Source organism: Phyllostomus hastatus, unplaced genomic scaffold (assembly GCF_019186645.2).
Source record: "Phyllostomus hastatus isolate PE091 unplaced genomic scaffold, TTU_PhHast_1.1 phas_scaffold_501, whole genome shotgun sequence".
Classification (NCBI taxonomy): Eukaryota; Metazoa; Chordata; class Mammalia; order Chiroptera; family Phyllostomidae; genus Phyllostomus; species Phyllostomus hastatus.
In genome coordinates, this window is record NW_025334033.1 from 33,547,375 (window position 1) to 33,558,169 (window position 10,795).

The following is a 10,795-nucleotide window of genomic DNA, read 5'->3' on the forward strand; positions in this document are numbered from 1 at the left end:
TTAGTTTCAGGCTTATAGCACAGCAGATAGACATCCATGTAGTTACGAAGTGTTCCCTCCGTTACTGAGTGCCCACCTGGCACCATAGATAGTTATCACTCCTTTAATCTGAGGCTTTAGTCCTTGTTAAAATGTAAATGTCAGTGCTTGAGATAGCATGTTAAGGCAGCATTTCTCACAATGTCACCCTTTTTTAAAATTGAATTTATTAGGGTGACATGGTTAATAAAAATTATATGGGTTTCAAGGGTACAATTCTGTAATACATCATTCGTATATTGTATTGTGTGTTCACCACCCCAAGCCAAGTCTCCTGCCATCACCATTTATTTCCCTTTTACCCTTTCCTACCTCCCCTCACCCCCCTTTCCCTCTGGTAATCACCATACTGCTGTCTGTCTATAATCACGATGTCTCTTAAAACCACTTCCATAAAAATTATCTGGCATGCTTGTTAAAATGCTGATCATGGTTCACATCTCAACTTCCTGATATGAATCTTGGGATGGAAGAAGGAATAATTTTTATTACATGTTCCCATGGAGAATTATGTTGTTAAGTTGTCTGCCTTTTATGCTTTTTGTACACATTAGTTTCAGATCCTTTCTTTTTTTTTTTTAAGATTTTATTTATTTATTTTTAGAGAGGGAAGGGAGGGAGAAAGAGAAAGAGAGAGAAACATCAATGTGCGGTTGCTGGGGGTCGTGGCCTGCAACCCAGGCATGTACCCTGACTGGGAATCGAACCTGCAACACTTTGGTTCGCAGCCTGCACTCAATCCACTGAGCTATGCCAGCCAGGGCTCAGATCCTTTCTGAAACAAGTTTTCATAGCAAAAAAGCTTAGGACTATTTGATATCTGGAGGAAAAAGTCTTCCTGATGTTGACATGAAAAAATAAAAGGCCTTTTTCTCTGTAAAGAATCCAGCATTCACCGATTCCATTTTCCTGACCACTGCAGTGTGGGAACTGCCAACCATTCTCACCATTAGTTAGAGACTATTTAATATCAAAACCAGTGCTTAGCTTGTTTTACTGAATTTTCTTGAGATCATCCAAGGAAATGTGGAGAATCATTTTTCAGTCATATTCATAGAGAAACCATGGAGTATCGAACAGTTAAATAATTTCTCCTTCTAGAAAAAGGGAAAAATATCTTTAAATTTCTTATGAAAATACGTTTGAACATAATTCCAATTATTCTCTTAGGAGAAATTCTTTGAAATGGATATACTAGGTAAAAGGCATGCATTTTTTAAGACTCCCCATTCCCTGTAAAAATACCTTTCTTGTCCTGATTATTATAAAAAAAACAGTATTAACTCAATGTAGATATGTACAGACACTTCAGAATTATTTAAGAAAAAATTAAAATTATCTCAAATCTGCCATCCAGTGAAAACCATGGTCAAACATGTTCATATATTGTATATATTGGTAGATTTTAAAAAATATTTCATTTATTTATTTTTAGAGAGAGGGGAAGGGATTGAGAAAGAGAGGGAGAGAAATATTGGAGACTTGGCCTGCAACTCAGGCATGTGCCCTGACTGGGAATTGAACTTTGGTTTGCAGCCTACGGCCATCCACTGAGCTACACCACCCAGGGCCCTTGCTAGATTTTTTTATGCATACAAACACTTTATCTTTCAAAAACAGAATAATCCTAATTGCTATTTAATTTTTTCATCAACATTATATTGTGGTTCTTTTCTCATGTCTGTAAATGTGAATTTTGGAAAAATGCGTATAGGTGTCATATACAATGTGCTTAGCATGTAGCAGAATACCTGATACTATCAGGTTCTTATTTGTTCATTTAGTAAATATTTATTACCCAGCTTGTCATACCTGTAACCCCTCCTACGTAATCAACTGCTGTCTTTCCTAAAAGGTCAGCCATTAGAAACCCATGTTTTATACCACTTGTTTCCTCCTCTCCTCAGTCTTTGCCTATTAGGTGAGGGGTACCTAGAGGACCCAAACAATCCACAGGATGGCCAGGGACCCAAGGGTTGGTCTCATAGACAAAGGATGAGCTAGCCAATGAGATTCCATTTCATAAGAATTTAAATTCAGAAATACTCAAGGAAGAGGCAGTAATAGGAGCAGAACTGAAAAGTCATCTTGTAGTGAAAGAATGGAGGGGTTGTAAGGACCCAAGTTCAGGGCACATTCAGAGAAAAGCAAAAACTGTGAGGTGAAGACCAGAACTGGAGAGGGAGGAAGCCAGTTGGTGGAGGGCAGCTGGGTTGGTTCATGCTGGATAAATTCCATACTCTCAGTCTGCTGGTCCCCACTGTACAGCTCCACCTGCCAATTCACCCACTCCTAGACTGATAGTCTGAGTGAGCATCTGATCCCTGAAGCCTAAACAATATAAATGATGCAAATTGTTTTGATCATTTAGACACAAGCATTACTTAAGCAAGTGGATTTTTGGTTTTAGGTGTATAGCTGTTTTTCACATGTGTATACATTTTGGGGGGTAAATATATTTCTTGCTTCTAACTTCAGTGCACTGTGACTAGGAAGTGTGGCCTGTATTCCATATTCCAAAAGGTTCCACTTGTTGGAATGTGAGGTTTTCTCTGTGGTTGAGAATAGTGTACATTTCTACATATGCCGAAGGACTGTGCATTCTCAATTTGAAGGTACATTTTAAATTAACTTTATTAAATATGGTATTTAAATACTCTTTATATTTTTGGTTTTCTAATCTTCCAGTAACTAAAAAGCAGTCTGTTAAATAAAGTCTTTACTATTGTACTGTTTCTGACAATCTTTTTTCTTATACTTCTATCACTTTCTATAATTTGATGTATTTTATTTCCTTAAGTGCTTTTTCTATTTAATATCAATTGCCTTGATAATTTTGTCTGGTGTTAATCCAATGGCCACCTTTCTTTCTTTTTGTGTGTGTATTTTTTGTTATATCTTTAGCCATCTTTGTATTTTTTACTTTTCTGTATCAAATTGTTTTAAGTGCCTCCTGTCAAAAATATAGAGATTTTGTTTGGACGTACTCGAAAGTCTGTTCAGTTAATAGCATAAGTTCAGACATTGCCTGGCCATCTCTAAGCCCATTTTGTTTTCCTTCTGGGCCCAAGGTTTCCCTTGTCATCTGTGGCCAAGTGACTGAGTTGTGGCTAACAGAATGTGGTGAAAGTGAAGTGTGTTCACTTCTCAGGCATGATTGCTTTGCACTTTATGGTCTGCATGGCAATGCCCAAGGCAACCTTGTAAACCACGGGTGAAATGGTAGCGCCTACCTGCATGGAGCAGAGCACCTCTCTTGACAATTAGACTATGTATGAGAAAGCAATAGACTTCTATTATGAAGAGCCACTCACCTGCTAATGCCACAGCAGCCAGTGTGAACTAATAAAAGAAATGGTAAGGGAAATGAGCATTACCATAACAAAACACTAAAATGTGGAGTACTGGATTCATAGTTGGAGAGTTGTGCAAGAAGGCTAAGGAATGGAAACTTGTGATTTGCACAGGCAAAACATTTGAAGAAATTTGTTGGTGATGACTTGTAAGATAGGTAAAATGCCTAATGGGCTGACAGTTGCACAGGAAGAAATTGAATAAAAGAATGTTAGCGCTGTATACTAGTTTACAGTGGCTACATTTTACAAGATTTTAGGAGCAAGAGCTCAAGCAAGAACTTCTTGGCTCAAAAGCAGAAAAGAAAGAAAATAGAGTCCAGCAATTTGGGGATTTTCATAGAAAAAAACTGGCTGCCTCTAGAGCTCCAAGGGCAGGAAACTAGGTTGAAAGGGCTTTTTGAGGAGTTAAAGCCCTTCAAGACTTGGTCCCAGAGCAAAGAACTCATTAAAGGTGTTATAGTCTCTTCAGGCCTCAAGAGAATATATTCTCTCCAAATTATATTCTCTCCAGTTATATTCTCTCCAAATAGCCACCATTAAATTGAGAAAGAGTGGAAAGGAGTTGAGTGAGAAAAATAAATAAATTAGCTTTGAGAGTTATGTCTAGAAAAGAAACTTGGGTGTGGTTACTGACAAAGATCTTCCTGGAAGCAAATAAGTTAGAAGCTATTAAGGGTTTGGAGAGAATTGTGTAGCCAAACACAGTAAGAACCTGGATATCATTGGAAACCTCCTCTCTGATTGTAAACTACAGTGGTTGGTGGGTGGGGGTGACACAGTGGGTATCATCCATGTCATGATTTAGCAGCCAGAAACTGCTCCATAGTGGCCAGGGTAGTCAGTCCTGTTGGGACACTTGCCAGACAGTTTCTGCTCCATGTTTTATAAAGCCGCTGTACAAGAGGCCAAGTTCTGAACATTGTTTACCCAGTGTCCTGCCCAGCCTCCTGTCCTGCCTCTTCCCTACATATCAGGAAGGGTCACACAGCATTCGGGAGGTGGCCCAAGCCTGCAGGCTTTCTCTTTGCTCTGGCTGCACTTGGGCCCAGCCGTCGGTGTAGATTCTGTAGAATGCTGCTGATCTGCATCAGGAAAGAGGTTTCAAGGGAGACTCGGGAGTGTTACAAGGTTCTCTGAGGCTCCCTTTACTTTTTCCTTTCCCCAAAAAATGAACACTTTTATTGAGATCTAAGTCATATGCCATACAATTCACCCATTTAAAGTATACAATTCAATGATTTTTAGTATATACATGAATATGTGCAACTGTCACCACCACCAGTTTATGACATTGTTATCACCTCAAAAAGAAACAAGTACTCTTTAGCTGTTATCCCATGCTGGCCCCTCCCTGTTCCCCAACCTCTAAGCAACACTAACCTACTTTCTGTCTCTGTAGATTTTCCTATTCTGGACTTTCATACGAAAGTAATCATATAGTATGTGGCTTATTTCACTTAGCATAATGTTTTAGGGTTCACCCATGCATAGCATGTATCAACACTTCATCCCTTTTCATAGACAATAATATCCTATCATACAACTATACCACTTTTTGTTTATCCGTTTGTTAACTGATGGGTATTTGGGTTATTTCCACTTTTTGGCTATGATGAATAATTTTGCTATGAATGTTAAGGTAAAAATTCGTTTGCTTATTTCACTCAAAATCCTATTCTTTTCAAGAAGGAAGGTCCCAGGTTACCACCTAGGGCCTTTCTTTCATTCGCCTCCATCTGCAGTCCAGCAGGAACTCCTTGAAGCTCTGGCATGCTGACGGACTGATGGTGCTCTTGCCTGGCTTCCAGAGTTCATGTGGGTTTTCCCCTATTTTAATATCCTTTTGATAATTTTTTTAAAGCTTTGGTGAGGGAATCGAGAGATTCCATTCTTTTTTAAAAGATTTTATTTTCATTTATTTTTAGAGAGGGAAGGGAGGGAGAAAGGGAGAGAGGGAAACATGAATGTGCGGTTGCTGGGGGCTGTGGCCTGCAATCCAGGCATGTGCCCTGATTGGGAATTGAACCTGCAATGCTTTGGTTCACAGCCTGAGCTCAATCCACTGAGCTATACCAGCCAGGACTTCCTTTTGATAATTTTTTGTCATGATCTGAAGGGAAAGATATTGCTGGCTTTGCTTTAACTGCCTGTATTACTGAAGTCTATTCTTATATCCTTAACAAGAGGATATTGAGTATAAGATAAGTGTTTTTTCTAATGACCCAAGTTCATCATCATAAACCTGAATTATTCACTGAATTAATTCAGGGCATATCAATATGCATAATTTTGTTTGTTATTTTATGTAAATGGCCTTAGAAAACTAATTTTCCCCTTAATCATTAGCAGCAGCAGCAGTAGTAATGATTTATTGACCACTCAGTATGCAGTGAGCCAAGGATGGCAAACGGTCTTCAAAGAATGATATTTATGTTTTAAATCTTCTGTGCTATAATTAGGAAAAAATTAAACCAGTATAATCTATTGAAAAATGTTAAATAAAAATGTACAGAGAGAAATGAATAATGACAAATTCCATGAAGGGCCTTAACATGGTACACTGAGAGAGGACAACAGGGAGGAACTACTCATAGTTTTCTGGGAAGAATTATCCAAGGAGAATTGACCATTTAACCATTAATAGCAATAAAATTGATTAGTAAGATTAAAAAAATGTTTTCAATCTGAACCTTTTCACTTAATAGTCGGGCAATACTTCAGTGATTAAATGAAATCAAGCAGGCAATCCATCTTCAATTAGTTTTGCATTTCTGGAGAAGAGATTTTCTTACTGCTGAATTAGGCAGATTCTGTTCTCTGGGTCTCCGAGGTACAGGTGGTAGTCATTAGCGCTGCTCACAGACTTTTCTGTCTAGGGACAAGGTGGGGTTGTATTTCACTGCACTTTTCAAAGTTAGGTGTGGGCACATGATTTGCCCTGACCAATGAGATGTGAGAAGATGTGAAGTTGTCACTTCCAGGAAGAAGCTTTAAGAGCCACACACAATTCCCATAGTTCCCTTCCCACCACTGTAAGGGAACGTGGAAGCTCCTGTTGAGATAAAGCTTTGTCAGCCTGGCTCCCTGGGTAAGTGTGCTAACCCGCTTCAGACCTGCAGTATGAGTGAGTGAGTTAGAAACCTTTGGTGTGTTAGGCCACTGAGATGCTGGGGTTGTTTAGCTCATTCTGACTGATTCAGCATATGAGTCTTAGGATATTGTCACTTTATAACATCAAGATAAGCCAGTCCATTCTAAGAGTCTTCTCCCCTAAGCCCTCACAAATCTCCAAGTTTCCAGTTCTCACTGTGGAGCCTCCCCAGCTATTTCCTTACTTAGATGCACAACAGCTGTTGCCCCGTGAAGGTGTCATATGCTGCAGCCCTCCTGGCCTGGAAAGACCACCTGCCATGGAAGGGGTTTCTTCTTGCCTCTGGTGCTGTTCCTGCATGTGGACCACGAGTCTTGCCTCTTTTGGTCTGCAGTGTTACTAGGACCAGAAGCATTTGCTCTGGATCAAGAACTGAGCTCCTGAGATGGCCACCCTCTTCTCTTTTCACTTCAGAGAAACTTTTCTTCATCTCTTCCTCACCCTTTAGTGTACACCCCTCCCAGGTGGTTCAACTCCATGCCCCAGACTCTTCCAGACAGGATCTTTTCCTATTGCACTTCAGGTCTCTTTTGTAGATTCTGTAGTTTGTCACCACCCACTCAGTGAAGCAGAGAAAGATTCTGGGCATACCGTTTCTTCTTCTGTCTCAGAAGTAGTGGGGGTGGGGGGTGTGCATGCTTCACTAATTTCACCTGTTTATCTGACTTCTTTGTCTTCCCTTTTTGTTCTCCTAGCTACTTCTAGGGTTTAGTGATAACATTGTTTACATCTGGAGAACTAGGCTGTTACTCTATGTGAAAAAAAATGTATGTCTTCTGTGGTTCAATATAGGAAAATTTTAAAAGTAAAATAATCATTTTGAGTACAAAATGCTTAAACGTAGTCAGAGAAAGAACTTGTAGATGTGAAATATTATGTGCATTTAATAATACGTATAAATCGCTAAGTTCTTATTGTTCAGACAGTTGAAAAATTGGGCAGTAGTTGTATGTAGTTGTATTGGTAGTTGTATTAGGTATGAACTGCATAATGCCAACTCTATTAACAAGATAAACAAGCCTCGATGAGGTGTTGAAGGAAAAGATTGCGGCATTCCCTTTCTCGTTCTCTGAAATGTGAAAGAACAATAAAGCTACTGATTAGCTTTCAGGAAAAAAATATGGAAATAGAACATGTTTGCTTCATTGGGTGATAAGATCTGCCCAGGGACGAACCTCCCAAGTCCTCCCTGGGATACAGACAAACCAAGGACATAGTGAAATCACTTTCTCCACTGTGTGAGAATTGCTATGAACATAGTGAAGGTGGAAACTGTGGCAAAATCAGTCATTTAAGTCAGATCCTTGACTCTTATTGGATGGAAATTACAGGCTGTTCTTCAGGGTCTTCAACTGAAAGGCAGAGGCAGTCACTTCTGTTAGCCTCCTGTGGATGGCCAAATGTACTCCAGAGAATGGTCTCCATTCGAAGGATACATGACTTTGGGTGCACCCTCCTCTCAGGGCACCCCACACCCTCCTCTTCAAGGAGCCCCACAGCACCATGCTGTTAAACTTCTCGTGGCTTTGTTGCCTAAAGCAGTGTTCCAAAGAGGAATTTCTATTTCTCATTCTTGCAAACATAAAAGTTTGCTTGTGTTGCATTGTTCTTTAGCAACAATCAGCGAAGCTTAGGGGACAAGAATGCATCTCCAAGAACAGGGAAGAAAAGTGAGAAAAAGCAGCTGTCATCACACTCCTAGCCTTTTTGAGACACTGAGTTAGTTGTAGATTTCTCCAGAGCAATCCCTTGTCTAGCCCTATTGTACTCACTCCTGGGAAAACAAAAGGTCCTCATTTTCTGTGAACACATCATGCACTTTGACTTGAGCAAGACTAGCTTTCATACAAAGCCACCGAAATAGGGATTGCAGTTCGTGTTCTTCACCAGAGCCATCTGTGTCAGCACCAGCCGGGCAACATCTTCCTTTTGTTTCCTGAGGCTCTTTTGCTCTCACTGGCACCAAGTAGGACTGCCCATGGCCCTGTGCAATGAATGCAATTTTCAATGAACTGGATGCAGCTACCCAATCTCGTTCCCTGCCCTGGTCTTGCTCCCTCTCTGTCTTTGCCCTTGAAATCCCCACATGAACTCCCATTGTCAGCTCTGTGTCCTCCACCACCTCGACTCTGCTCCTCAGTTCCCAGGCTCAGCCTGTGACCCCCAAGGGTTCCCAGGACTGACTCTGCACGCACCCAAGGATTGTTTTTGTCCAGTGTGCATGTCTAACACACCTATGTATCTTCTAACCTTGCCCTGAGTGATCCCTGCCCAGCGAGCTTCTTCCCTTGTTGCCTCCATGCACATGATCCCCTCTTCTGAGCTCAAGTCTTGTGTTGCCAGCAACTGCTTTGCTATCTTCTCCTGGGTGCCCACTGGCCCCTCATCTTCAATACTTACCAGACTCACCTTGCCTTTTCTAACCCCCGTGCTCTGTTCCAGCATCGCCCCTCTTTCAGATCTCAGGGCCTTTGCTGCATAGCTTCCTCTCTCTAGTGTGCAGTCCCCACGCTAGCCACATTCCGTGCATACTCCTCACCCTTCTGGGCTCAGCATAAAGTCACCCACACAGAGAATCTACCCCAGACTGTCCTCTCTGAGTAGGTCCCACTCCCTCTGTCTTTCTCTCATCACCCTGTTAACTTCCATCATGGCACTTAACATCACTTGTGATTATTTTTTTTATCTTTTGTCTGTGGTCTGATTTCCTGACTAGATTATATGTTCCATAAGGCAGGGCCTAAGTCTCTTTTATTCAGCACCAAATACATAGAAAGAGCATAATGATTCTGTGGTGAATAGATTTTCCTGCCACCCAGTCCCTAAACTTCAGAGTCATACTGACTTTCTCCTTTCCCTTGCTCATCAATTCTAATATCAAGCCTGTTAACTCCCTGTCAAAATGGAGCCCTCGTTTCCAGATTATTATAATAGTCTCCTAACATAGCGGCCCATTTAGTCTGTTCCTTCTGCTGTCTTTGTTGCTCATTACTGCCTGGTGGCTTGTCTTGAAGTATTTATTGTAACTGTTACTTTTTGTATTCAAAAATCTTCTACTGCTCTTTACCTTGGCCAGGCATTTATGATATTCTGATTTTGTTTTCCATCAGATCCCCTCCCATACCCTCTGTCTAGTCAAGCTGCATCTCAGCAGCTCCGTTCACGCCCTAACAACATGCCTGTGCCTATGTGCTTCCGTCACCTGTACCCTCTCCACCTTCCCCTATTTGTCTGTAAGTCCTCCCACCTTCCCCAGCTAGAATTAGGTGCTGCTCTCTCAGAGTTCTCTGAAGATTCTTGCCTGTGTTCTTTAATGACACATCACTTTCTACCTTGTGTTGTGGTTGCTTATATACATGCTGTTTTCCTAAGTGGATTGCAAACTCAACAAAGAGGGTATGGAGATATATATATATATATATATATATATATATATATATATATATATATATGGATACATGTGTGTGTATACACACACTATATACTCTTATAGTATATTATATATACCCATATATGTGTGTATATAATATATATATACTCTTTATTTACTCAGTGCCTAAAAAATTTGAATTCAACAAATATTTGCTGAGTGAATGCACAAGTGACATATAATCTCTAAGACAGAAACTACACTAAGTAGAATAAGAGACACCAGGCACTGTGAAATGTGAGTGCATAAAAATGAGTTTCTGTAGCAGAGGGCCATTATAGCTCTCCTTTCAAAGAGGGCTTGACTACTGTGGCACCCTCAGCTTGAGGTCCAAGCTTCTCTATTACCTTCTTTGGGCTTTGAACGGGCAGTGAAGACCTCGCTCAGAGGCTGATGTCAAGGGTGGGACCTGATGCCTGGTTTCATGTCCTCTTTCACTCTATTGTCTTAGCTTAGGGCTGACAGAGCAAAATTGGCTGAGACCAAAGTAACCACAAGAAAAATGGATTTGGATTGGAATTAGACTAACGGAAAGTGGAATGGTGGTCAATTTCACTGTATCTTCCCCTTCCTCTCTCTTCCTTAGACACTAGGGTCTAAGTCCTAGTCAAATAAAAAACCATTATTTTACTTTTATTCAGAAAGGTTAAAATAGTTGGTTTCTGAGACATGGTGTCTCTATTTTTTTTTTTCATGAGACCCAGGATTCTTTACTAGCAGGACTTACAGCAGGGTTGAAAATAGGTTTCTCTCACATGCTAGTTTCAGTTAGATGGTAGAGGCTCCCTCAGGGGCCTTTCTCTTACGTAACTTACCATC